This window comes from Lytechinus variegatus, chromosome 3 (genome assembly GCF_018143015.1).
Source record: "Lytechinus variegatus isolate NC3 chromosome 3, Lvar_3.0, whole genome shotgun sequence".
NCBI lineage: Eukaryota > Metazoa > Echinodermata > Echinoidea > Temnopleuroida > Toxopneustidae > Lytechinus > Lytechinus variegatus.
Genome location: NC_054742.1, coordinates 5,756,973 through 5,779,818, shown reverse-complemented (window position 1 = coordinate 5,779,818; position 22,846 = coordinate 5,756,973). Strand labels below are relative to the sequence as shown.

General features: G+C 36.0%; 1 long non-coding RNA gene across 1 annotated transcript; it reads left to right on the top strand.

The window, feature by feature from the left end:
• The first annotated feature begins 13,824 nt into the window (after positions 1-13,824).
• Positions 13,825-17,152, top strand: LOC121412172. Its single transcript, XR_005969562.1, has 3 exons — positions 13,825-13,865; positions 16,473-16,592; positions 17,126-17,152. It is a non-coding gene; the product is annotated as an uncharacterized LOC121412172 (long non-coding RNA).
• Positions 17,153-22,846: the final 5,694 nt, after the last annotated feature.

The window sequence follows — 22,846 nt, the reverse complement described above, 5'->3', positions numbered from 1 at the left end:
TTGGCAATAGTTCTCTAGCTTTATCAATTTGTACATGAACAAATGGACGAGCACACTCTTGTACATAAATTAATGGACTCCATCGCATCCTCCCCGCTTTCTCAAGTTTTGATTTCTCTCCCTTCCTCTCTCTAGCTCTAATAGCTGGCTTGGTCACATTTGTCCTACGGCCGGCGTACGGTGAGTCGAAAGCAGCAGTTTCTTTAATTAGGTGATCTGTCAATCGACAATAATAATGCCGTTTTTACATTATATATTAAGATCTAGGCCGGAATATCTTCAGCCTGTATAATTCATTACCATTTCAGATGTGCAGAAAAGACAAATCACCCTCCCCGGCCCCATGCTGTACTGACAACAGTACATAAACTTGAATACACGGGACTAGCATTGTTTTTGCAAATGCAAGTTTGGTAACGATTAACGAATTCGCGAATTTCCCTTTTTTAACGTAATTTTTGAGTCGAAAACTTAAGCTGAACTTACGAAATCAATGTCCATCCACATCCTAGCGATTAGAGCAGTTGTATGCAGCTCATGTAGGCATGAATAATGTGAAATCTAAGCTAAGACAAGTTCACCAACTCGTCAACAACTACGTGACCGGCCCGACCGGAGCTTTAGACATACAGCTAGCTAGCTGCAGGCGCTGGCAATCAGCGACCCATAGCAGACAGAGGAGACGAAATTTTTTTGTGTGTTTTGACACAAAATCATTTTGTCGACGGAATGATTTCGCAACGGAACGAAATGAATAGACAGAGACAAAATTTTTTTGTGTTTTGACACAAAATCATTTCGTCAACGGGATATCGCATCTGAACGAAATGAATAGACAGAGGAGACGAAATTTTTTTTGTGTTTTGACACAAAATCATTTTGTCCACGGAATAGATATCGCATCGGAACGAAATGAATAGACAGGGGAGACGAATTTTTTTGTGTGTTTTGACACAAAATCATTTCGTCGACAGAATAAATTTTGCATCGGGACGAAATGAATTTTGTGGACGAAATTGATTAAGGGTGACACAGAATAAATTTCGTATACGAAATCACACTGCATCATGACGAAATGATTTTCGTTTGAGTGAAAAAACAAAGTGTGCATACAGAATTTTCCATTGGACACTTAGGGCGCCATTTCGTTAGATCAAAATTCATTTTGTACATACGAAATAAATTTTGTGGACGCAATTACATTTCGTCTCAACGAAAATTGATTTCGTCGGACGAAATTAATTTTATGTGACAAAAAATAAATTTCGTATACGAAATAAAACAGCGTCATGACAAAATGATTTTCATATGAACAAAAACACATTTTGTGTACGGAATGGCGTGAATTGGACGGAATTACACATCGGACATTTGGTGCGCCATTTCGTTTGATCAAAATTCATTTCGTATGGCACGCCAAATAAAGTTTGTGGACGTAATTGCATTTTGTCTAGACAAAATTTATTTCGTGCATTTCGTCGAGACGAAATTAATTTTATGTGACAAAAAATAAATTTCGTATACGAAATAAAACAGCGTCATGACGAAATGATTTTCGTCTGAATAAAAACATATTTTGTGTACGAAATGACTTGATTTGGACGAAATATACTGGCGGACACTTGGCGCCCCATAGAAATGATTGCATTTGTTGATTAGTCTTCTGACTTTGAAACAGAGGGTCGTGGGTTCGAATGCCAGCCATGCTGTAATTTCCTTCAGCAAGAAACTGATCCACAGTGTGTTGCTCTCAACCCGGGTGAGGTACATGGGTATCGGTAGGAAGTAATTCCTTAAAAAGTTGTTTGCGCTATGAGCGCCTAGCTTAGCTGGGTAATGTAGGAGTGCCTTGAGCACCTAACAAGGTGGATATGTTTGCAATATAAATACCCTATATCATTAAGGGATTTTAGTTTTTAGTTTTAAGTAACTGGGTCTTGAGAAAAGACTATGCTTGATTCTCAATTTACTCTCAGCCCATATATTCACAATACGCGCCGTATAAGTTAAAACAGCAACAAAACATTTATTCCACCAGTTTTAATTAACTGAGTCTGGAGAATAGACTAAGCTTGATTCTTATTTCATAGGCGTAAATATTCATATCTGAATGACACGCGCCTTAAAACCCAAGCGAACAAAAACAACAACATTCATTCCACTGGAATATCATTTTCGTATCATAGTTTGGATTTATATTATATTTTTTTAAATAACCGGGTCTGGAAAAAAGACTTTGAAATTATACACAACAAAAAAAGTAAGTCCCCCCTTGAACAAACATCAATAATTTCTGAACCAATGCGAGTTTTTGATATATTTCTACATGAGCGTGAAGGTAATTTTATAAGCTACCCTCTGAGTAAATTTTATGGACGTATTTTACGTCATGCTTCAATGAGCACCGTCGGAAGGCAAAAATGTCACTTTTCAAAAGTCACAAGCCAAATATCATGACTTTGATTCCATTTCATAGGAACTAATTCCACATTCTCATCATGAAAAATAGTCAGAAAGCTTGTAAAAGGTACTTTCTAAAAGATGATACAACTTTTTTGGCTAAATTTCACGGTTGAATAAACACAAATCCAAATTTGCTATAATTGGATTTTTTACACATTTTTATCAATAAAAATGATTGAATGTGATGACAATTATTTTTGGAAAGAGTATCTTCAACAATATTCATCGTTTTCCGGTTCAATGGACATTTATTGAAAACAAAAAATACGATTTTCAAATATCATAGGCAAGTATTGTGTCATTTTTGTAACTGAAACTGATCTTTTATCATTTTTTTTCGTTATGTTCATGAGCAATTAACATGCTTCAATGATTCAAAGGCGTTTAATTAAACATTCACGCTTGAATGAACATGAGGAATGTGATTAGCTCTTTTTTACGTTATTGGAAAAAATGCGATTTGTAACTATGGATATCTGTCACAAACCTCCTTGTATGGTTCATTTGATTTGATTTTTATGAAAATCCCGATGTTTAATGCATCATATAGTGAGCACACAATATTCGAAAATTATGCAAATGGAAGAAGGTTCAAGGCGCCGATTGTTAAGGCCCTAAACCGCAAATTGCACCTAAACCGCAAATCGCCGCCTAAGCTTGTAGAAAAAAAGTATTTTTGAAAAGAAGGACCTTGGATGAGTGGTTTCACTCCCCTGGTAACATTTAGTATTAAAGTTTGAAAATTTTTGAAAATAAGCTACTATTACTACTACTTCTACTACCACTACTACTACTACTACTACTCCTATACTACTACTACTACTACTACTACTACTACTACTACTACTACTACTCCTACTCCTACTACTACTACTACTACTACTACTACTACTACTCTACTACTACTACTACTACTACTACTACTACTACTATAATACTACTACTACTACTCCTACTACTCCTACTACTACTAAAACTACTACTACTACTACTCTTACTGCTACTACTACTACTCTTACTGCTACTACTACTACTACTACTACTACTACTACTACTATAATACTACTACTACTACTCCTACTACTCCTACTACTACTAAAACTACTACTACTACTACTCTTACTGCTACTACTACTACTCTTACTGCTACTACTACTTCTACTACTGCTACTCCTACTACTACTACTACTACTACTACTCCTACTCCTACTACTACTCCTACTACTACTACTACTACTACTACTACTACTACTACTACTACTAAAACTACTACTACTACTTCTACTACTGCTACTCCTACTACTACTACTACTACTACTACTACTACTCCTACTACTGCTACTCCTACTACTACTACTACTATTTCGTACTGATTATGACTATAATAATATGAGTACATGGCTTCATTACCCTCGTAGCATTTTGTATTAAAGTTTTAAAAAGATTATAATAAATATTTAAAAAAATATTTATAGCGATTCTTTCTTTATTTTCCGCCTTTCATTTCTTCCCTTTTCCTTTTCCATTGCTTAAACCTACAGGCGTTAGATTATATTAGGGGAGAATTAGGGATACACAAAAAAAACACCCAAAGGGCGGCAAACATAAATCGCAGAAGGATAGAGGTTGAAGAGCGAGGAATTAGAACTAGGGCGCTGATCTCATTTTTATGAGAAATGTTGTTGTTGATCCCTTTGTTGATACACGTATTTATTTATTTGTTTATTCATTTAAATATTTTACCAGGGTGCTCATTCAACATAAAGTTGGTCTCCCATGGGGCCCTAAAAGGCTATCATTATTGTTCTTCTTGTTTGTTGGTTTTGGACTCTTGGTTATGGTGGGAGTTGGGCAACTTGGGCTGTACATAGTGCCGTTTTTTGTGTGTTTTTTTTTGTGTTTTTTTTTGTGTATCCCTAATTCTCCCCTAGTATAATCTAACGCCTGTAGGTTTAAGCAAAGGAAAAGGAAAAGGGAAGAAATGAAAGGCGGAAAATAAAGAAAGAATCGCTATAAATAATTTTTTTAATATTTATTATAATCTTTTTAAAACTTTAATACAAAATGTTACGAGGGTAATGAAGCCATGTACTCATATTATTATAGTCATAATCAGTACGAAATAGTAGTAGTAGTAGTAGTAGTAGGAGTAGCAGTAGTAGAAGTAGTAGTAGCAGTAAGAGTAGTAGTAGTAGTAGTTTTAGTAGTAGTAGTAGTAGTAGTAGTAGTAGTAGTAGTAGTAGGAGTAGTAGTAGGAGTAGGAGTAGGAGTAGTAGTAGTAGTAGTAGTAGTAGTAGTAGGAGTAGTAGAAGTAGTAGTAGCAGTAAGAGTAGTAGTAGTAGTAGTTTTAGTAGTAGTAGTAGTAGTAGTAGTAGTAGTAGTAGTAGTAGGAGTAGTAGTAGGAGTAGTAGTAGTAGTAGTAGTAGTAGTAGTAGGAGTAGCAGTAGTAGAAGTAGTAGTAGCAGTAAGAGTAGTAGTAGTAGCAGTAAGAGTAGTAGCAGTAGTAGTTTTAGTAGTAGTAGTAGTAGGAGTAGTAGTAGGAGTAGGAGTAGTAGTAGTAGTAGTAGTAGTAGTAGTAGTAGTAGTAGTAGTAGTAGTAGGAGTAGTAGTAGTAGTAGTAGTAGTAGTAGTAGTAGTAGTAGTAGAAGTAGTAGTAATAGTAGCTTATTTTCAAAAATTTTCAAACTTTAATACTAAATGTTATTAGGGGAGTGAAACCACTCATCCAAGGTCCTTCGTTTCGAAAATACTTTTTTTCTACAAGCTTAGGCGGCGATTTGCGGTTTAGGTGCAATTTGCGGTTTAGGCCCTAAACCGCAAATTGCACCTAAACCGCAAATTGCCGCCTAAGCATGTAGAATATTAACAAGAACCGTGCGCGCGTCAGAGGCGTGAACACAGAGGGCGGCAAACATAAATCGCAGAAGGATAGAGGTTGAAGAGTGAGGAATTAGAACTAGGGCGCTGATCTCATTTTTATGAGAAATGTTGTTGTTGATACACGTATTTATTTATTTGTTTGTTTATTTATTTATTCAAATATTTTACCAGGGTGCTCATTCAACATAAAGTTGGTCTCCCATGGGGCCCTAAAAGGCTATCATTATTGTTCTTCTTGTTTGTTGGTTTTGGACTTTTGGTTATGGCGGGAGTTGGGCAACTTTGGCTGTACATAGTGCCGTTTTTTTTGTGTTTTTTTTTTGTGTGTTTTTTTTGTGTATCCCTAATTCTCCCCTAGTATAATCTAACGCCTGTAGGTTTAAGCAAAGGAAAAGGAAAAGGGAAGAAATGAAAGGGGGAAAATAAAGAAAGAATCGCTATAAATAATTTTTTAAATATCTATCATAATCTTTTTAAAACTTTAATACAAAATGTTACGAGAATTTCACCACATAGCCAGTCAGTAATCGATTTGGTATGTATTTCTGATGCACTTGTTGACAATATTATTAAGTCAGGAGTGCAGTCAGCTGGACTTAGTGATCACTCTGTGATTGAAACATCAACCCCTTTCTCCTAAAATAACTAAATGTCGTTCTTTCAAGTACTTTGACAGTGAGAAATTTAAAGATGATGTAAGGAAAGTTGATTGGCATGAGTTTTATTCCTGTGGGACTGATGTTGAAAAATTGTGGCACTCCTTTAAAAACGCACTCCTAGACATTTGTGACTGGCATGCCCCCGTGATATCAGTGCGGCAAAAACAAAGAGGGGTACCTTGGATAAATGATGATTATTTGGTGTTAGCACGCGAAAGGGATTATTATCGAAAGCAATTTAGAAAAACAAGATTAATTCATTGGTGGAATAAATTTCAGTCTTCCCGTAACAGAGCTAATAACTTGATTAAAAATTTGAAAAAGAAATATTATCAGGACAAATTTAAGGACTGTGGAAATGACATAAAAAAGAACTGGAACGTTTTATCGAAGCTTCTACCTAAGAAAAATAAAACCACGAGTCATGATGTTAAGTTAACAATTGATGATGATCAAATACCTAACAATGAAATAGCTCACGTTCTAAACAAAGCCTTTAATGAAGTCGGCTCAAGGTTGCAAGCCCCTTCGAATAATTTCTCGAAAGATTTATTAAACAATTTACAAACTCTTTTTATTCCAGATTGTGAATTTAAATTTTGTGCAATCAAAAAGGAGTATGTTTTGAAAGAGCTATTACATATTGATTGTTCGAAAGCGGTCGGAGTAGATGGTATTTACCCTAGGTTTATTAAGCTGGCAGCAGAGAGTATAGCTGGACCTTTAACCCATTTATTTAATGCAACTTTACAAACTAGTGTTATTCCAGAAGATTTTAAGACAGCAAGAATTACTCCTGTACATAATTGACAATTATAGACCAATTTCTGTGCTTCCAATCCTGTCCAAAATACTAGAGAGAGCAGTACATGATCAATTGTATAAGTACTTAAATGTAAATGATCTACTTGCAAATTGTCAGTCTGGCTTCAGACCGTCTTATTCCACTGCCACTTGTCTAACTGAGATTACAGACTTTTTGTATGATCATAAAATGGACCGAAAACATGTTACTGGTGGTATTTTCTTGGACCTACGCAAAGCTTTTGATGTTATTCCTCACAATTTTATACTTGCAAAACTTAAGTACTATGGTATTACTGGCAATGAATACAACTGGATGGAATCGTATTTAACAGACAGAAGGCAATTTGTAATGATTAACAATTGTCGCAGGGAATTTTTAAAGATAAAATCAGGTGTTCCACAAGGATCTATATTGGGTCCATTGATATTTTGTATTTTTATTAATGACATGTGTAATTTGAAATTGCATGTACATTCTAAAATGTCTCTTTATGCTGATGATACCGCCATTTTTAATCACGGTGAATCAATTAAGGAGGTACAAAAGTATTTGCAAGATGATTTTGATTCAATATGTAAATGGTTAGACTTAAATAATATGCATTTACACCCGCAAAAAACAAAAGCTATGGTATTTGGTCAAAAGAAAAAGTTGAGGGGTGCTCATTTGCCAGTGAAATTCAGGAATATACAATTAGAAAATGTAAAAAAGATTAAATACTTAGGTGTCATGCTCGATCCGGGCTTGACTTGGTGTGAACATATTACTAATATCGTTTGTAAAATATCTCGAGCAATAGGTTGTATAAGGCGGATTAAGCATTTACAGTCCTTTGATATCATGAAAAAGCTGTACTTTTCTATGATTTTACCTTACATTGATTACTGTATTACATCTTGGGGAAGCAGTGCAAAAATACATTTAGATAAGATACAAAAACTTCAAAATAAATATGCCAGGATGCTTTTGAAAAAAGATTATAATACATCACAAATATCTCTGTTGCAGTCACTGAAGTGGCAATCGGTAGATCAGCGTATAAAATATCAGTATTGTGTTTTTGTATATAAAATAATGAACAATTTAGTTCCAAATTATTTAAAACCTTTAGTATGTAAACGGCCCGTTAAATACAGGACACGGTTTTCTTTGCGATGCCCCCTTCAGCTTCCCAAAGCTAGAACTGAATATAAAAGAAAATCTTTCGCATATTTCGGACCCAAATTATTTAATGCACTTCCTTCAAATTTACAAGCCTGTACGTGTACCTCCTTGTTAGTTTTTAAAAAATTATGCAAAGCCTTTCATACGAATTGATGAAGAGCGAAATAATATTCCATTGATTTACAATGCTATGTACTTGTATGTTTAGATTGTCACTTCCCACTCTAATTTTTTTTTATGTTAATTGTTTCTGATGTTAAATAGTTTGTATTTTGTATATTTGACGTTGAATGTTTTTTTGATGATATATTTTATAGTTATCTTGACATGTATTTTAAACTGCAGGGCGCCTTTGTAAAGCAGTTTCAAGAACTGAACAGGCCTACCCTGCAGTATAAAATAAATAAAACAAAATAAATAAATAAATAAATAATACGAGGGTAATGAAGCCATGTACTCATATTATCATAGTCATAATCAGTACGAAATAGTAGTAGTAGTAGTAGTAGGATAGGAGTAGTAGTAGTAGTAGTAGTAGTAGTAGTAGGAGTAGGAGTAGGAGTAGTAGTAGTAGTAGTAGTAGTAGTAGTAGTAGTAGTAGTAGTAGTAGAAGTAGTAGTAATTTATAGTTTATTTAGTTACAATTAACCAACGATATAAAGTTAATTTCTTTGAAGAGATTTTGGTATTGAACAAGATACAAAAACATGGTTAACTATTATATTCATGTGCATTTTTTTAACTTCTGTGCAGCCCTGATTCCCAGGACCAAAATCCAATTGAAACCAGTTGGATTTCCAACTGGTTTCAATTGGTTTCAATTGGTTTTAACTGGAATTTAACAATTTCCAATTGAAACCAGTTGGGCAACTGGAAATCCTAACTGGAACCAGTTGGGCAACTGGAAATCCTAACTGGAACCAGTTGGGCAACTGGAAATCCTAACTGGAACCAGTTGGGCAACTGGAAATCCTAACTGGAACCAGTTGGGCAACTGGAAATCCTAACTGGAACCAGTTGGGCAACTGGAAATCCTAACTGGAACCAGTTGGGTAAATGGATATGACTTCCAACTGGAAATGATTTCTAACTGGAACCAGTTGGGCAACTGGAAATCCTAACTGGAACCAGTTGGGTAACTGGAAATGACTTCCAACTGGAAATGATTTCTAACTGGAACCAGTTGGGTAACTGGAAATCTTAACTGGAACCAGTTGGGCAACTGGAAATCCTAACTGGAACCAGTTGGGTAACTGGAAATGACTTCCAACTGGAAATGATTTCTAACTGGAATCAGTTGGGTAACTGGAGATGACTTCTAACTGGAAAGATGGGTAACTGAATTCTAATTGGAACCAGTTGGGTAACTGGAAATAAAACTGGAACCAGTTGGGTAACTGGAAATCCTAACTGGATCCAGTTGGGTAACTGGAAATGATTTCCAATTGGTTTCCAATTGGAAATTTTCCAGTTACCCAACTGGATCCAATTGAAACCAGTTAATTTGCATATTTTCTGCCAGTGTGCACGGATTAATGTTTTATGAGATTCATCACGATTTACAATGTATCTATTTAATTTTTTTCAATTTGAAGTTCCACACTTTTTTCAGATAAGTGTTTCCAATACTTAGCAGTGAAAACCATGTTCATAAATGTTATAGATTATAATTAAAACAGATTCAAAGATAATTAGTACACCACTAACTGTTACCAAATTACATCAAATAAAAATACATATATTTGAAGAACTCCAATATGAATATATACATATGAAAGTCTGTATTTTATCAATGCCCTTTACATTGGTATTAATAGACAAATAACACTGCTTCTGTGTTGGCATGAGCAATAGTTAGTGCAAATGCTAATTAATTTGTAACTAATTAAGTTCATTCCAACTGGAAGTTCCAATTGGATCCAGTTGGAAACCAATTGGTTTCAACTGGTTCCAGTTGAAAACCAGTTGCCTCCAATTGGTTTCAACTGGAACCAATTGAAACCAGTTGCCTCCAATTGGATTCAACTGGTTTTAATAGGGAAATTGGAACAACTGGAACCAATTGAAAACCAATTGAAACCAATAGCCAACTGGTTCCAGTTGCCCAATTGGTTTTAACTGGAACCAGTTAGCAACTGGTTTTCAACTGGAACCAGTTAGCAACTGGTTTTCAATTGGAACCAGTTAGCAACTGGTTTTCAATTGGAACCAGTTGTTCCAATTTCCCTATTGAAACCAGTTGGCCAACTGGTTTCAATTGGTTTTGCTCTAATTTGTTTCAACTGGATTTTGGTCCTGGGTTCCAACAGCCAAAAATTAATGGAATTAAATAATTTGAAATCCAAAGTTCCTTTATCACCATTCAAGAAAAACATGTTAAATTTAGCATTCTGTTGAAATGACAGCAATCGGTGGCCTACCTTGAGAGAACAATATTTTCATAATTGAGTGACTGTCCTTTGAAAGCGATAAGGGCATGTCATCCGAAGTGATTGACTGTATAAGTGATTCGTACTTCAAAGCTATATTCCATGATGAAAGCCACGACTATAGTCCACGTTGTCATATTTCACTTCTTTTTAGCGGGAGAATACAAAAAAAAATGTCTGTGGTGATATTGTCATTATAATTACGTTTATGTGGACAGTTTTTGCTGATGGTATTCAAGTTCAGAGAAATAAAAGCAAGTAGCAAAAGAATAGGTATTGATGCGTTCTTGTTCTTTTATATCAATTTCCCTGTCCACCCCTTTCTCTCTATTCTCATCCTATAACACATACATTCAATCACACACACAAACACACAAACAGGTACACACCCAGACAGACACACGCACACACCATCATTTTGACAAAGTATCAGACAAATAACATGAAAACAACAAACTTCGGTGACATATTATAATAGGCATTACGTGAGTTACATGTTCCACGTACACAACTAAAAAGAAAAGGAAAAACAAAGATAGAAGAACAATGAATTCATGTTAAAAGATTTCCCTTATAAAAATCGCCAATGGTATTTGAATGGTGCCGAATGGTAGTTGAATGGTAATCTGAATGGTAAATGGTACGCGAATGGTATTTAAGTGGTGTTTCAATGGTAAGTTCTTAATGGTAATTGGTAGTTTATTTAATGGTAAATGGTATACCATATACCGAATGGTGTTTCAGTGGTATGTGACTAATGATATGATTGGTATGATGAATGGTATACCATTTACCCAATGGTGTCTCAGTGGTATTCAATGGTGTCTCAGTGGTATGTGCTTGTAATGGTATGATTGGTATGATGAATAGTATACCATACATCCAATGGTGTCTCAGTGGTATACAATGGTGTCTCAGTGGTATTCAATGGTGTCTCAGTAGTATGTGCCTGTAATGGTATGATTGGTATGATCAATGGTATACCATACACCAATGGTGTCTCAGTAGTATATGCCTCTAATGGTATGACTGGTATAATGAATGGTATACCATGCACCAATGGTGTCTCAGTGGTATACAATGGTGTCTCAGTGGTATTCAATGGTGTCTCAGTAGTATGTGTCTTTGATGGTATGACTGCATGGTATACCATGATATACCCAATGGTGTCTCAGTGGTATACAATGGTGTCTCAGTGGTATTCAATGGTGTCTCAGTGGTATGTGCTTGTAATGGTATGATGAATAGTATACCATACATCCAATGGTGTCTCAGTGGTATACAATGGTATCTCAGTGGTATTGAATAGTGTCTCAGTAGTATATGCCTCTAATGGTATGACCGGTATAATGAATGGTATACCATGCACCAATGGTGTCTTAGTGGTATACAATGGTGTCTCAGTGGTATTCAATGGTGTCTGAGTAGTATGTGTCTCTATAATGGTATGACTGGTATGATGAATTGTATACCATATACCCAATGGTGTCTCAGTGGTGTCAAATGGTGTCTGAGTAGTATGTGCCTCTAATGGTATGACTGCATGGTATACCATTATATACCCAATGGTGTCTCAGTGGTATACAATGGTGTCTCAGTGGTATTCAATGGTGTCTCAGTAGTATGTGCCTCTATAATGGTATGATTGGTATCAATATGGTGTCTTAGTAGTATGTGCCTAGTGGTATATAATATAATCATGTTGGATAATTGTAAAGCTATAGTGGCTTAGTGGTGTTTGCCTTATGAATGCCATTTGTGTTAATGCTGAATGATATGCCCAATTGCATTACCCATTAACATAATTCCGAAGATTTAAAGAAAATATATCAAAGATTAAAAGGTATTTAGAGTTAATTAAATATTTGACCTGTGACTTTTATGCGAGCAGCTTCCCCAAATCAAGTGTAATCGCTCATGATTGTAAACATGGTCTCTTGCATTCTTTTAAATTGTCTTTGTCCTTATTAAGTAAAAGGTCTATATGTGTTTAAATATTATTGATCCAGTGGTTATGATACAATATTATAAATTTGTTATATTTTACTATTGTACATAAATTTAAATCTGATGCAATGGGTGCATGCAAAAATAAAATCAATCGGTCAATGAAATCTTTTTTGATAAAAAGGGTTTTAATTTTTAATTAATAAGTTTTATTCTATTTTTATAATCATTTTGCTTGTTTATGGCCGCTTTTTATAAAAAGAACTATATATTTAGTGTTAGAAGATATTTGCAGTCAATCCCAAAATTCGATCAGATGCAAATTTACAGGTGATGATACATTAAGTTTATCTAGAACATATCAATTTGGATTTTTTTATGGATCAGTTGCAAGTTTGCAATGAAAAGTATGACTCTCATGATTTTGGAGTCTGAAATTGATTTGCGTTCGATTGCTTCGATTGCAAGTTTCTTGCAATGCCCCATATTTTGCTAAAAATGAATTCACTGTTGGTTGTCTTGGTCCCCCAACCTCTATCAAATTCCCATCCGCAAACCCTGATTTGGTCTGTCTGCAACGTCAAAAGCCCCATCTGACCCATTTGTACGCTATTATAGCTGCTTCCAATCATGAATTATTTCACCCTTTTTTTACAAATGATAGTTCCAAAATTCTAATTCTATTTTAGGCTCTAAATATTCTTTCCCACTTGTGGACGGCGTTTATAAAGAGGAGAGCTATTCTATAGGCCGGCATTACTTGATTGAAATGATTTATCCACATGGTCTTGCTCCCTCACCCCTATCAAAATTCCCTGCCGCCATACAGGGTATAGTACAATGTAACAGAAAAGAAATCTACTGAATGAAATCTCAATTTCAATCATTACAAAAGCAAATTAAAAGGGAAGAGGAGTGAGTAAAAAATATATATATAAAGGGGAAAAAACAAGAAAAGAAAAAAGGCAAAGAAGAAAAGAAAGATTAACAGAAAAGAAAAAAAGACAACGAAAATAAAAACGAAAATAACATAGAGAACAGCAAAAAAAAGTGAAGGGATCGAAAACTTTTTTCATACATTCCAAGATCCAAGGAAAACAGTGGCATGCACTCACGCCATCATGGTTTCCAACCCAGAACCAATCGAGAGGAAAAAGAAGACACCCCTGATTTGGTTTTAATTCACCCCCCACCCATATCGGGATGTGTATTTATCTTGGCGAAGAAGTCCCCTCCCCCCATATTTTGTGATAATTTATCCCCCCCCCCATATGCTTTCGCGAGAGGGGCCGCTTGGCTGCTTGCCAGGTAGCTCTATTATACGCGTTGTTCTCGCACTACGCACGCGCGAACGTCTATATCTAACCGCCAAGTGCAATATTTGAAAAAGAAAACTCGATCTACCGGTACTACCGTTTTGCTGTTGATAAGTCCGTCGATAATTCATCAAAAACTAAAGGAACACGGGTCAGATTCGGACAGCGACTTCAAAGTCATTTGTAGAAGGCTATAACAGTAAGTTCTATAACAATTTTCTTTGATTTATTTCTCAAATTGTCTCAAAATGTTAGATGTCGTTGTACTGCCACGACATGCACGACCACTGCACTGCCACCGTCACTGCCCCGTTGGCGCTGGCCGCTGCTCTACGGGCCGGGACGTGGCTTTGACGATAGGGAGTGCTTATGGTTTATGCTTTGTATTGGCAGAGTTAAGATCGGCGAGCATTGAATAGTAATTCGCTCATATTGCCTGATGTTTATTGTCAATGTTTTACAAAAACCATCTCTGAATACATTGAATTCGTGAATGAATGATTTGTTAATGCTAATGTCAAGACTGTCAAAGTTTTAATTGTGAATAAATAGACCGTTACTGCACACGTTAATTTACTGAAATTGAAAACTTGCCGACAAATATTGCTTTGAAATTAGGCCTATAATTTGTTGTTGTTGTTGTTGATAGATGTTGGTAAATGAGATAAAATGGAGGTGAAACATGGTAAGGGTCCTAAAGTTTAAAAAATGATAAAGGCTACGCAGGTCTATAACTTTGCTACACTGTACACACCACTCATTGCACATACTATTTCAATGGTAAAATGTGCACTTTGTGTGTGGAACTGTGACTGGACGGAGTGACAAACGATTCCTATTCAATTTTTCTACAGAGGCTGCAATAAATATGCAGAGAAAACTGGCGCTAATGCAGTTTTGCACCGGCCGATTACCAGCATACCTCATCACCAAAACTTGTTCCCAAATGTCATGACAGGTCTCTCAGTCACATTTCGATGTTAATATACCCACCGTTTTTCAAAATATTGGGAATGGCTGTATTTAGTCTTCGATCTCGACGTCGTTGATCTAATCCGTAGACATCACTTCGCGGATCTCTCGGATTCGCCGTAATATTTATATGGACTGAAGTTAGCAACCAAATCATGCTAACATGTGGCAAACAAACTGCCAGCATGCCGCATGCGAATCTTTTGATCGCATAACTTCGGTCCATATCAACATGACGGCGAATCCAAGCGATCCGCAATATTTTGAAAAGTGGTGGGCATATTGTGTATTGATCTCAAAATGTGTGTAGACAATTCTGGTGGGGAGTTTTGCTTGAAGTTGCATGCACAACGAACAATTGTCCATAGACTGTGTACAACGGATAGATCGTCTCCGCACAGCGATTCGAAGACCGCTGATTGGTCAATAGCGCAGATCACGTCATGACCACGTGGTCCCAAAAATAATTCCTTTGGACTGCGTGCGGAAGTATCGATAACGATATCCGGTCATGTTGTGTACACGGTAAATGGTCTTGGTTCGTGATCGGATCGCTCCGGTATCGATCGAAAATTATCGAAACTGCAATTTCATGCATATTCACGCGACGCTCCAAAACCCGGAAGCCAATTGACTTTATGCACGTTGCGATAGACTCTACAAATTCCAAGGAACACGATGACATATAGACGCTAATTCGTAAGATTTTGACGGAAAAGCAAGAAGTATTCAAAATTCGCTTACCTGTGCGGTATCGGTGAGAAAATAGATCCTCCGAGAATACCTTTCATAATTCATATAAAATATAGGAAAATTGAAATTCTAGGTCGATTTTGGTACGAGGTGATAGGGAATTGCACACTTGTTTTGGTGGAATTCTGTGTGGGGAAACAAAAGGCTTGCACTGCGCATGCTTACTATATTTTCATTCATAAATTGGTTCTCGGCAGTGGCTGGATGACGTCATGTAATAAGCAAAAATGTACACGACCGCTACGTTCACGCTCCGCTATCCGTTGTACACAATTGTTCACTGTGAGTTGGCTGGTGTGAAACTGCATTAGTGCCGGAGGGTATTCTTAGATCCTTTCATGGGGCTAGGCATATCAATTTTTAAAGTAAATTTTATCCTCTTTTAAAGTTAAGTTTGTCCTGTGATCACATTTTATCTGTTTTTATTTATTTACTGATCAAAACTTGCCTAAAAAACGTCTGGAGTTCATCCACTGGCATATGATTGTCCATGAACGGATCCATGATTTCTCAAAGGGGGTAGTGGGGCACATTTTCCCAAGGAAACTTTAAATAACAAGCAAACCAAAAAGGAGATCCTCTTGTATGAGACAATATTTTTAATATAAATATTTGCTGTAACTTTCGAAGGGGGGGGGGGGGGAGAACACTTGTGTAAGAAAGCCACATTTTTATCAAACACATCAACTATTGCTCTCAAGGTGGGGGCACAGGTCAAATGTGCCCACTTGGATCTGCTTCTGCGATTGTCAATACCAGAAAAATGGAATTTATGTCATCGATTACCCTCTTGAAAATTGCTGCTCTAGAAATTTGATTTCAGATGACATAGCTATTACTAGTATAAAGCATGCACAGTTATAATACAGCCTTGTCTGAACTACGCTGAAATACTATCACATTTCCTTATTTTTATCCTAAATTCTGGGCTGGTAATCAGAGGTCCATGAAAAATATCTTTAACATTAAAGTTCTAAGATCATTATTTTTCTATTACTATATTAGTATTCTATTTTTGTTTGTATCTGCACATACATGCAGATTTTACAACACTTAAATTGATTTTATTTCATTTTCAAAGTTTGGACGACGGATACACTGGATGATAAGGTAGATGATCCAGCCTTATCTTGGAATGACACGGCGGGTGTTGAACACAGAAAACGTACCGTGTACAAGAAACAATTGGAGTTTATGAAAGGTAGGTGTGTAAGAATTTTCTTCAGTAGAAAAAAATGCAAAGCTTCATGAGATAAAACAGATTGTATTCCTGCAGTGGCATAGCTGAAAAAAACCTTGTCAGGAATGGTAAAAAATCCTTAGAAAGGACAAATGTCATCCCTATTTAGAGGAGCACACGTCTTTTCTGACACCCCCCCCCCAGAAAAAAATCAGTATGTTGGCTGAGGGGGGAAGGGTGGACACTTTCCCCAGGTATTCATTTGTTGTGGTATTTGTCATCATTGGGGCAACCTCCCATTATATAATAGGTTATTGTCTACCCATCTATGGTTAAACATAAATTTATTTATCATATTTTACAAAATGTTTTGTTGATATTTGTTAATTGGTATCATTCAATTGAATGGTAGAGTATACTGCAAATTTCTCAATATATAAAAAAATATATGAACTTCTAAAGAAAGCTTACACACATGACAAGCATTCATATTTTGAACCCTTAGCTAATATACTGTCCTTTGCATTGTTTTCATCCAATATTTCTTATTACAGCTTCAAGGAATTAATCCTGCCGGGTACCCATTCACTTCATCTGGGTCTAGTGATGCACAGTGTGGATGAAATTCGGGCTGAAGGAAAACACACCATGGCTAGGACTCAAATTCACGACCCTCTGTTTGAAAGATGAGAGTCAGAACCACTAGACCACGACGTTCCCAGCTGATGTCATATCCCCACTTGTTCTTTTGTATTTTATTACAAGAAGTCGCGCTAATTTACATTTTGTCCTCCGAGAACTATAAAAAATGGAGTGAAAATTTATTTCAAAGACATGTCCACCCTAACAAAAAAGTTGATTTGATTAAAAAGAGAAAAATCAAACATAAAAATCGGATGAAAAATAAGAAAGGTATGACATTTTTAAGTTTCGCTCAATTTCACTTAATAGTTACATGCACATCCAGGTCGGTATGCAAATGAGGGAACTGATGACATCACTCATTCACTTTTCTTTGTTTTTTAAATATGAAATATTATAATTTTCTCCTCATTGTCCTATGAAATAAAGTTTTATTTTTATTTTTTATTGTCAAATCTGTAAAAAATTGAAATATTGTACAATTCAAACAATGAAAACCAAAACAAAAAGTGAGGGTCTTATTTTGCATCCGATTTAGATGAAATATTTTGCATGATGCTTGCCTGATTTTCTCTGTTGATTCAAAACAATCTTTTCTGTGGTGGACTAGACCTTTAATGTGAAGATATGCATTGCTGGAAATAATGATATGATACTTGGGACATATCATACACACATGTATGAAAATATGAAATAATTATTTCATTTTATAGAATAAGCCTAACAAATATTCCTGACGATCGTGTGTACATTGGGTTAATTTTTTACCAAAATGTTGTTAAATTTCAAATTCAATAACTTTGTTATTATCAGATTTTAATGAAATTTTCAGCATGATCCTTTTCTGATTCATTCTCTCCCTACCAAAATCTCCCCTTTTCTCATGCTTTCTTTCTATGGTCCCCTTCATTCTCCTTATAACTATGTTATATGTAAAGTGTAACCGGTCGTCCAACCAATTTGATTGAAGGGCTAGAGGTACTCGAGACTGAAAGCTATGTGATATAATTCAAAGTGTACATCAGACAAACAAAAAACACTGAAAATCTCATCCAAATTTGTTTAGGATTAACAAAGTTTTGACGAATTAAAGTTGTTATTTTTTGCTAAAACTGTTCTCTGCAAGTCCTCATGAATATACAAGATCACAATTTATATATTTTTTGTATTATATGAATTTAAATTTTGTCCAAGCTCGGTTGTAAAAAATTACGATTGACTACTGATTTACTGTGTAAGACAATATAACACAACAAAAATAGACAGAAAAGAAATGTGGGTATCTTGTATATATTATTTTCTATATATTTAGCAAAAAAGGTCTCTATTTTTCTTCTGTTTTTTAGTTTTCCAAATTGAATAATTTTCTTTCCTTATTTTCCTTATATTTTTTTTCTATGTGTGATATATTATTTATTTATTAATGTATCATTATTGTATTTATGATAAACTTTTGGCGTGTTTCTACAGTAAATCATTAAAAACAGTTTATCTTTTCCGGACTCGAATTACGATTGACTACTAATTTACTGTGTAAGACAATAATCTTTCTCACACATATTTAACACAACAAAAATAGACAGAAAAGAAATAAGTTGGTATCTTGTATATATTATTTTCTATATATTTTGCAAAAAAGGTCTCTATTTTTCTTCTGTTTTTTAGTGTTCCAAATTGAATAATTTTCTTTCCTTATTTTCATTATATTTTTTTTCTATGTGTGATATATTATTTATTTCTTAATGTATCATTATTGTATTTATGATAAACTTTTGGTGTGTTTCTACAGTAAATCATTAAAAACAGTTTATCTTTTCCGGACTTGAATAACCTTATCGTTCTTAAACCAACCTGTTTCTACAGACTGAATAATCTGATTAACTTGCATTTCGCGTCGCAAATACGGTGGAAATCGGAAAATTCAACCTATAACCTCACATTGCATTTTGGTATGTCAAAAATTGCATCTCGTTTGGAAAATTTTTAAAATTCATGGTAGATCTCACTCATTGTAGCAGGTACACGTTTCGCGATCAGCTGGCGAGATAAAAAACGGCCAGAATATATGTTTACCGTGAGATCGCACTTCTTGGTTCAAGCACTTAAGCCAGACACGTATGCTATTTTGCCCCGTGTTTTTACAGAAAAGTTAAACGGATTAACATGGCAATAACCACCTCTCAGAGAGATGGTTATGAGAAACCGTATTTTGCGCGATGCAATTTATCAATAAACCGCATCGCGTCTGTTTCTACAGGAAAGTTATCAGGGATTCTGGATACTTAGGCGGGTAATACCTTTTAACAATTCTATGTAGAAACATGCCATTGATATATCTTTTTAGGTGAAAAGAAAAAAGAGACCAATTTGGGAGTACTATTTTCCCCCCTTTTGGGGATATTTCATTTCTTCTAGGTGTGGTACCCTTTATTCATTTGGCCATGTGAAGGCTATCACACATTTTGAGTTTAATCTTCGAAATTTGGTGTTCATTAGTTTGTTGTCCAAACTCTGTCTTACATGTAAATTTGTTTATAGGAAGATTAACATAATATTTATGTGGAGTGCAATCATTGATCTCTTGTGGAGTCGCACAGTCACATGTATTCATAATATGGTGCTTTTATGCCATACCTGTCAATACTCTTTTGTACTTGAACTTATTAGTAAAAAAATGTTTATTAATGTCGTTGAAAGCAATTACACACAACAGGTTTAATAGGCCTGGGACTTTCGGGTTTTTTCTTTTCGGGTACCCGTGGTAATTTTCGGGCGGGTACCCGGGTACCCGAAAATCATGTCGCTCGAAATATGACTGGTGGAAAAACCCCATAGGTGACGTCATCCAGCCACTGCGACGCAAGCCAATTTATGAATGAAAATATAGTAAGCATGCGCATTGCAAGCCTCAGCCCCACGCAGTATTCCGTCAAAAAAAGTCTGCAATACTGTGTCACCTCGTACCAAAATCGACCTAGAATTCCACTTTCCTTTATTTCATATGAATTATGAAAGGTATTCTCAGAGGATCTGTTTTCCCACCGATACCGCACTGGTAAGCAAATTTTTATTACTTCTTGCTTTTCCGTCAAAATCTTACGAAGTAGCGTCGATATTACATCGTGTTCGTGAATTTCTAGAATCTATCGCTACGTGAACAAAGTCAATTGATTTCCGGGTTTCGGAGCGTCGAATGCGCCAGCCAATCACGATCGTGTTACCATTTTCGGTTTATGATAAACTGAAAATGGTATCAAGAACGTGATTGGCTGGCGCCTCGCATGCTCCGAAACCCGGAAATCAATTGACTTTGTTCACGTAGCGGTAGATTCTACAAACTCACAAACACGTTGCAACATCGACGCTACTTCGTAAGATTTTGACGGAAAAGCAAGAAGTAATAAATTTGGCTTACTTGTGTGGTATCGGTGAGAAAACAGATCCTCTGAGAATACCTTTCATAATCCATATGAAATAAAGGAAAGTGGAATTCTAGGTCGATTTTGGTACGAGGTGACACAGTATTGCAGACTTTTTTTGACGGAATACTGCGTGGGGCTGAGGCTTGCAATGCGCATGCTTACTATATTTTCATTCATAAATTGGCTTGCGTCGCAGTGGCTGGATGACGTCACTGCGCTGCAAAAGAAACATGGCGACGATTGAACGATCTCAGTCACATCGTCATCACTTGAAAAACTAGTATATTTAAGGATATTTCGAGGGTAATTGGTGAGATTCAGAATGAGACTTGTGTACTTTTGTGATGAGTTTACAATCATGTCTTACACTACGCAATACAAATCAAATGTACGTTATACTGGTGAGCAATTTTCGGGTATCGGGTATTGATTTTTCTACCCGGGTACCCGACGCTTCCGGGCGGGACCCGGGTACCCGGGTTTTAGTCCCAGCCCTAAGGTTTAACATCAAGTTTATTGTATTACAAGTATCAGGTTTGTATGCAGAACAGTGGTTTTGCCAAGTACTCAATCCATGTAAAAAGCAATATGAGAGAACAGGTTTATTCTTGGAAATGTTAGCCTTCATTTGTTGTGTTTTTCAATCAAACTCTGTCTTGATGCATGTTTACTTTTAGATAACAAGATTGACAGAGTATAGATATCAACGAGTAGCTAAGTCATATATATTAATAACTTATGTGCTTTAATTATAAAGTCTATACTTGTGAATACTCTGTGCCATTTATGCTGTACTTAAACTTCTTATAGTAAAAACATTTTATTGACGTTCTTGAAATAAGTAACTGTTTTCATTTTTTTTCTTGTGTATACTTATTCCATTATTAAGCCTACCACTAACCCCAGAGATATGCTGTTCACCAATGGTCTACCATTCACTGTACTTTATTGGCCTACTATACATTGCACATCGTTGTTCTACTGTCTACCATTCAGTGTAAACCATTGGTCTACCATTGAACTTGTGGTCTATAGTGTATGACCAATAGTGTTATTTGAATGGTTGACTAATAGTATAGTGTGTATGACAGTGTTGTATGGTAAATGGTAGGTCAATGGTGTACGGTGTATGGTAAGCCAATGGTGTATGGTAAGCCTATGGTGTACGGTGAATAGTAGTTCAATGGTGTATGGTAGGCCAATGGTGTACTGTAAATGGTAGGTCAATGGTATACGGTGTATGGTAGAATGGTGTAAAGTGAATGGTCAATCAATGGTGAATGGTGTGTGGTGTACGACGAATGGTAGTTGAATGGTGTATGGTGAGCGGTGAATGGTACGTGAATGGTGTACGACGAATGGTAGTTGAATGGTGTATGGTGAGCAGTGAATGGTACACGAATGGTGTACGGCGAATGGTAGTTGAATGGTGTATGGTGAGCAGTGAATGGTACACGAATGGTGTACGGCGAATGGTACGCGAATGGTGTACAGTGAATGGTGTACGATGAATGGTACGCGGATGGTGAATTGTACACGAATGGTGAATGGTACACGAATGGTGAATGGTACACGAATGGTGTATGTTGAATGGTAGGCGAATGGTGTAAGGTAATTGGTAGGCCAATGGTGTCCAGTGAATGGTGGCTGAATGGTAAATGGTAGGCCAGTGAATGGTGGCTGAATGGTGAATGGTGGTCAATGGTAAACCTGTCTATAGTGGCCATATGGTAGATCAATGGTGAATGGTGTTTGATCAATGGTATATGAATGGTAAATGGTGCTCATGAATATGGTAATAGTAAGGTCCGAATTATTTAAATTAGTTTGAATGGTATACCATTGAGGCTTGAATGGTATACCATTGGTGTATGGTGGGTGCTGTGCGAATGGTATTCCAATGGTATATCAATGGTGTATGATAAATGGTAGTCAATGGTATACCATTCAATTTTTTTTATAAGGGTTATTCACGAATGCATAAAGGACGAACGTGTAGCAGACTTAGCAGAACCAAACAACTTTCGCGAATTGCATGAAGTGTTTACGTACATGTATTCATGTATGCACAGCTAGCTGGCTCAATTTCTCGCGCGAACGTGCACGCACAAAGAGTGCATCGCTATTGAGTAAACGAGACTAAACTTTTTTTCTACAAGCTTAGGCGGCGATTTGCGGTTTAGGTGCAATTTGCGGTTTAGGGCCTTACAC